Consider the following 7,789-nt stretch of genomic DNA (forward strand, 5'->3'; position numbering starts at 1 on the left):
GAGGGTCACCAGGGGTGCAGCAGGACAAATCAAGTCCCAAAGAACAAAATGTCAGGGAGTGTGTGAGTGAAAGACTTACACTGCCACAACACAACACAATAAAGCAGTCTTTTAGAGCCTCTGCTGCTGCATCCAGTGCGGTGTGTCATCACCCGGGTCACGCACTCTCAAAATAAAGTGGATGGTTTAACCTGCTGCTGATTTCAGTGCCCTGAAGCATGTAGGATTTTATGTTCAGTTTTCTGTCCGCGTTTATTTTCTGTGTGTCCTTTAACATAATTGTCACTAATATTTTACTGTAGGTTTTTGTAGTCATTAACGTGCTTAACTGGGGAATATGTTAATGCATATTATACGATGTGGTAATGCATATTCAGAAAACTGTCTCTAATGTGACTGCACATGTTTTAATAAGTGGATGTATCTAATTTGCTTTTAGTAAATTAAAAGTAACAGATGACGTGGCAGTTATATCAGCAAAAAGCCTCTGTCATAGTGACGTTTCTGCAGCAGTTGTTCCCCTCTGCACCAGAACCAGCTTTTCAACGTCTCTGCCTTTTTGTTTTTATCCTCAGAGCTTTCGTGTACCTGAGTAACCTGCTCTACCCGGTACCACTGGTTCACCGTGTTGCCATAGTAACAGAGAAGGGCGCGGTGCGTGGTTTCCTGCGCGTGGGGGTCCAGGCTATAGCTGGTGAGTAATTAATATGAGTCTGTAATGAGCCAGAGAGGATTAAGACCTTCATGCAGAGGTTTTATCCTTCAAATTGATGCTGATATTTCTCGATCGTGTCATTGACAACCTGAGAGCAGCCGGCAGTTTAGCTTAAAACCTGCCTCTTTCTTCTGGTTTCTTCTGGTTCTAATTAAATATGCTTTTATGGACATGAACACATAAATTGTATTCAATTTTATCCGACCTTTAACATTTTTGGTATGTGGTTGTGTCACATTTTATGTATGAAAGGTGCTTTAAAAGGCAAATCCCTCTGAAGGAGACCGTTTATGTTGGTGACTTAACAAACCTTCAGACAAATAACAAGTTACATTTGTGCTTTGAGATAATGTGACGTTTATTTGCATCACAATCTTTTTATGTTGAAGTTCAAATATCTTCTACTCAAACCAAATATCTTGATGAATACATTTGAAAGGCTCTCCAGGCCATCAAACAGAAAACTCCCTCAGATTCTGGGTGTATTCCGCTTGGTGCGCTCCGGTTGCAGGCAGCCATGTCTGTGATCAATCCTGACAGGACGATGCTTTGTTTCTTTGTAGCTGACGAGGAGGCTCCAGACTACGGGTCAGGAGTTAGACAGTCAGGAACCGCCAAGATTTCTTTTGATGATGAGTACTTCAAGAAGGTAAGCCCCGAGTCAAATCAAAAGAAGTCTCAAACTAGATTTTTTTTTGTGTGTGTTTGTATAATATTTGGATTAAAGTCAGCAGAAAAGCAGCTGATTGAAGACTGCGGATGAAGTGTTCCTTGAGTTCACAACATTGTTTCATCATTTCTTATTTATTTTCCAAAAGGGAAAATCAAGAAATAGAGAATATAGTTTTGGACAGATACAATAGTGATGCACCCTCTCTCTCTCTACCAGCTGCTTGTCTTCCTTCTTCAACTCTTCTGTCTCCTTTTCGTCCAATCAGAACGACTTTACCTCCACGGTTATGACTCACTCCGGCTTGTCGCTAGAAGAGCTGCGGTTTGTGGAGGGTCAGGGTCAGAGTTCAGAGATCATCACCCCCTCAGAGGAGCTCAACAGAATCAACGACATGGGTACGGCTACTAGACCTTCACCTCTCAGCTCATAAATTTCAACCTCTCTCCGCCCCAAGGGGAAACATGTAGGCAGATGGTCCTGTTGAATGCAGAGGAGGACTTAAAATGTTTAGTTAGGGAAATGAGACTGATGCAGGTTTTCTTGCTTTTTAAAGGAATGTACAAATGATGTTGAAGGACTGAACAGCAGGATCTGCTCTACAAGTCACAAGCTTGATAATGTGCAGAAACGTGATTTGCAGACTGAAAAGCACAATCCCAGACGCAGTTGCTGATCATTTTCCTTTGTGGCTTATTTTTGTCAGACCTCAAGCTGGAAAACCTTTCAGAGACCAAGCTGAACCTCGGTGAGGGTGAGGTTGGCCAGCTGGAGGTGGGCAGCATCTTTACCTTCCGTGTCACCGTGCTCCAGGCCAGTGGCATCCTGCCGGAGTATGCCGACATCTTCTGCCAATTCAAGTGAGTTCGAGATAGTTTGGTTTCTGGTGACTTAAAAAAACAACTTCAAACTTAATATTAAATATTAGCAGCTGTATTTGCCCTATGCAGTGTATTCAATACAAATGCAATAGTAACATATATTAGAATTATAAAAGATTATCACTTCACAAACTGCTAAATCAAGGGACAAATACAAGACACGGTAAAGAGAAATATTAGCACATAGCATAATATCACATTAAAACAGATTTGGCACGAAATGTTATAACTCTGTAGGTCTGAAAATCAAAAAGACAATTGATATAGCTACATCTGCCAAGAAGGTCATATTTTCACCCCGGTCTGTTTTTTATAAGCAAGATTTTACAAAAACAGCTGAAAGATGTGGTATGAGTCAGGGTAGAACCAATTAAATGTTGGTGCGGATCCGGATCAACTGGGCAGATCCAGGGATTCTTTCACTTTCATTTTGAGATAGGGGATTTTTCGAGAGCGAATAATTCATATTTAGGGAACTGCTTTCAATGAGGGTGTATATTTTAGTGCAGTTTGATTAAATTTAAGGGGACTGTTGAGCCTTGGGCGAAGGTATGCACTGTACTTAGTGTCATTCTAGTTGATAAAGTTCTTAGAGTTATTTTTTGTGAACTCTGCAAATTTCCAAACTGTTCACACTGTCAATAATGAATAAGTGATAAATGAATGATGAATAGCAAGTTTTACTTTGAGTTAACTCCTACTGGTTGATGAATTCAGATTTAGTTGTCTTTTACTTTGTTATTGATGACACAGATTTTTAGTAAACGCCATTAATCTTGTTGACAAATAAGTGTCACACGCTGATGCTCGTTTCTATTTATCTCCTGCAGTTTCCTGCATCGTCATGATGAGGCTTTTTCCACTGAGCCCCTAAAGAACAGCGGCAAAGGAGCTCCTCTGGGCTTTTATCATGTCCAGAATGTGAGAACACACACACACACACATACCTTTACAACCTGATGTCAATTAATATTGACCACGCCTTGTTTTTGCCTTGTTGGAGCAGATTTCAGTGGAGGTCACAGAGTCCTTTATCGAGTACATCAAGACCAAGCCCATTGTGTTTGAAGTGTTTGGTCACTACCAGCAGCACCCACTGCATCTGCACGGCCAGGACCTGATCAGGTGGGTGCTGTTTAAAAGAGCATTCCTCTTATTGAATTGATAGTACAATACAAGATTTTCCATATTTTCGTAATGCTCAAATTTGTTTCGTTTTGTAATTGCAGTCCTCCAACACCATCAAGGAAATACTATCCTATTCCAATGCCTCTGTCTAGACCAGGTAAGGCTCTTAAAGTCGTCCCACCATATTACTCAAACAGGAATATCTTCTGCACCTGTCACCATCATTTCAAGCATGTTTCTTCTGTTCGTTATGGTTGTATAAGCATGCCTCATTTTTCCTTCCCCTTTTCTTTCACTTTTCGCTTCCTTTGGATTTTTTTCTGTCTCCTATTTAATCATATTCTCCCACCGCTCATAATCCTCTTACCCACCTCCGCCCTCCCTCCCGCACGTCAACTTTTTCCCACGTCCTCTCCAATCTTTCTCACCATTCTCACAATGTGCCGCTATGCAAACCCAGACCATACCCGTAAGATAGAGTTAATCCGCTACTTGATGAGCGGCTATGTCAACGGCACGGTGCTGGACACACTGTCCCTGCACGCCAACGCCCTGGCCTCCTCCGCCGTGGCCAGTCTGGAGGACGAGGCCGACCAACTCTCTCACTTCCCCTTCCTCTCAATGCTGAACGACCCGGTGCTAATCGTGCCCAGGCACCATGGTTGGTAGAGTGGACAGTGTAGTAGTTTACTGACCGGGCATTAGATGCACCCGGGTTGTAGTGATTAGACTAGTGCTGTGCTTTGCCCTCGTTGTGCTGTGTATTCACCTGCAGTGGCTCGATAAGGCTCTGCAGTGGTGATGTGTGCTGCACCTTGCTGCAGGTCTATTCACTGTAGATCAGATCAGCTCAGTCCAACCCCACCCCCCCCCCGTACCTTACAAACTAGCCTGAGCTGACACCTTGAGGGAAATCTGCTGCATGAGCAGAATTTTAAGCCATAAAATTAGTATTTATTTATCATGATCACAGAAGATCACTGACATGGCCTTCACAGCGTTAATAAGGCTCCAGAGGCTTTAGCTTTTATATGTTCAGTATTCATGTGGAGTATTACTCATTTTTAGCCACTCTAAATACAGATGAATGTAGTTGTGTCTGAGAGATTAGCCAGTTTTAACAGGAACATAATCCTCATGTGTTAGACACCAAGGTGTTGTTAGTGGTGCTGTAATATTTCCTTTAGCCTCTTATAACATTTTAGTAAGTTCAACTCTTTGTTTTGAATATGTTTTATTGTTGCCATTTTTCTGCGGCCTGGGAAATTCAGTATTAATGGATTTTATAAGTAACACCCCCTTTTAGATATAGGCATCGTATGTGTGTGTGTTTACTAAATGACTCAGTATCATTATGTGTTCACCTCTCATATCCAGCCTCCATTTAACAATCCGATTCATGTAGTTTAAATATAACATCGAACCATATGGTTTTCAGCCGTTCGCTCTGAATTTCTGGTAAATTCCAGTTTGTCATATTGAGCTTGTGTGCGTTTGTTTCAGTTCCAGCCACCAAGTTGAACACCTTCACCAAGTCCAACCTGGGCCAGTGCGTCAGCAAGTACGACCTGCTGGTGTGGTTTGAGATCAGCGAGCTGGAGCCCACTGGAGAGTGAGTATCATGCATGTTATATCCACACACAAGAATTGCTATATAGTTTAATGCAGTTTTGGCTTTGATCCAGTGCAGTTCACTTTATAGTGTAGTATTTTAACAAACAGTGGATGTAGTTCATCACGTTGTTGAAGTTTTCAGGCTCATTGTGACCTCCCCACATCCACAGGTACATCCCAGCTGTTGTGGATCACAGTGGAGGACTGCCCTGCCACGGTACCTACCTGCTGCACCAGGTACCAGGCACAAGATCCACACCTTTCCTACCAGTCATACTGTATACACTAGTCACTAGTTATATAAAGTCAGTAATGCATTTTTCACTGGTTCAAAAAGATTTGAAATAAAGGGGATATCTCTTTACATTTTTATTAACCAGTAAAAGATTATTCTACTGAATAAGATACATTTAGAAGTAGCTGTGTTTACTGTCATTCTAAGCTGCTGTTGTCTTTGCTGCAGGGGATCCAGCGGAGGATCACGGTCACACTCATCCATGAGAAGGGTAGTGAGCTCCACTGGAAGGACGTCCGTGAGCTGGTCGTGGGTGAGCAGTCTTCCCACAGACACACAGAGAAAGAGGTTTCCTCACTGCTGAAGCACATGAGACTGTCACAGCAGAGGAGGATATGATGTTTCTGTGTGATTTCTTCCTCAGTTACACAGAATCAGTAGATTACCCGACAATACTAAACTATAAACTACCTTTAATTGTCAAGAAGGAAATTGCACCGAAGATACTTTGCAGTTTCCTCAGTCATGATTTCAGTTTGAGGAGTTGGCTCATTTAGTCGTAATTACTGGAGCCTGAGCTGATGGACCAAATAATTAAACCTCACATTTTCATTTCTGAGATGCTGACGTTCTTGTCCAGGGAGGCTCATGAAGGAGCAGCCATGTGTTCAGAGTCCTGCGTCTGGACACTGTGACAGTACGGCTGTTAATGAACAAACTGGCAGTTGAAGTAGTGAACAGGTTTCTCCATCGGGCAGTCATACTCCATCTAAACACGTCTTTAGAGCTGTTGTGGTGACGTGCGCTGCGTTTCTCTGTGTCCCACCAGGTCGCATCAGGACCAAAACTGAGGTGGACGACAGCGCTGCCGACGCCGTCCTGTCCCTCAACATCATTTCTGCCAAGAACATCAAGTCGTCACACAACTCCAACAGGTAGCTGAAACGCTCACACACTCCCAGGACGACTGTGTGTAATAAACAGCATAAATTCACTGAGCAACTGAAGCGAATATTTGGTACAACAATTGGTTTGTTGCTGATATTCTGATGGATTCTCAACACAGTTCCTTTAGGTTGAGTGAGGATAAAGTGTTATTTAAAGCAGTGCAGCAGATACTCCTGTAATGTATTGATTGCCACATACTGCAGTCCATATCTAACAGATGCAGTTTAATCAATCGTTCCCTACGATATGTTTTAGCTCCATTGATGTATTATTGTCTTCATATTTACTGAAGGCACGTTGGAATCATAGCATGACCATTTCCATTTCCATTGCTGTTTAAGTTTCCTGTTAATTTGCTCCATTGTCTCTGTGGCCTGACTCTTTGTGCTTCTCTTTTTTTTCTGTCTGTGCACTCTCTTTTTCCTCCTGCTGCATCTGGACTCATGATTGTACTCAGGCTTTCTATTGATAAGGATATTGATAGGTACCAGTGAGCAGAGAACATAAGGTTCTTTCTTTGAAAGAACCTTATGCTTCTTGTTTAGTCCTTTAGATCCATAGAAATAAGTCCTCCGAACGTTTGTGTTGTAAGTTGACGTGATGCGTTAGATCGGCCTATCAGTTTTCAGTGTCTGAAAAGAAAACCCATTCGAAAATGTTTCATGGATAAGTAAAGGCCATCCATATGCAACTACACCTCCTATATAGTATTGTGATTGTGTGACTGTCACTTCAATTCGACACACGATGCTGATGTCATGTGGTCCCCAGATTCCAAATGAATGCTCTGGTCTCAGCTGTTATTCACTGCTTGAGTCTTAATTCAATAACTACAAAGGCCAATGAGGCACAAACTGGGCAGTTGTTGCTCAGTATGGGTAAGAGCGCCCCCTGCGGCCACAGACAGGAACTGACTGCCTCAATCCCTCATCTAAGAAAGCAGGTAGACAGATCTATTAAAAAATGTGATGATAGCAGAAAGTGACGGTCCTCACATTGATGCTGTAAGGTTTATTCTTTCTATCATATCATAAACAACATGACACACAGAACATGTAAAGCCTTTATTCTGCATGCCACTGGCTCGCATATGGCTCTCTGCACTCTTTGCACATTCCTGACACGCTGTTAACTAAAGCGGCTCCTGCTCACGTAGTTTCTATTGTCAGGGTGTCACCTCAGTGGGGTTCCTCACATCCTGTCGTCACCTGGGATGAGTGTGAGGGACACGTCAGTCACTGTTCACTGTCAGGAGTTTACATTCGCATCATAAGTAACAGAATGACATCTGACGCACTCTGTGTTTAATTTGTAAAAGTACACTTTGGCTCCTGTCAATCACTGCTGCTGTATCCACACAGATCCTATTAACCTCTGTAAAGCACTGACTTTACAGAGGATAAGTGTTATTGATAAGCGCAATTCTCTTCAATTTTGCTAATAACTGAGCATTTTGGGGATTTTCCCCTTCAGGACTTTCTACCGCTTCGAGGCTGTGTGGGACAGCTCCCTGCACAACTCCCTCCTGCTAAACCGAGTCACTCCTTATGGAGAGAAGATCTTCATGACCCTGTCTGCGTATCTGGAGGTCAGTCACT

This window comes from Pleuronectes platessa, chromosome 6 (genome assembly GCF_947347685.1).
Source record: "Pleuronectes platessa chromosome 6, fPlePla1.1, whole genome shotgun sequence".
In the NCBI taxonomy this organism is placed as follows: domain Eukaryota; kingdom Metazoa; phylum Chordata; class Actinopteri; order Pleuronectiformes; family Pleuronectidae; genus Pleuronectes; species Pleuronectes platessa.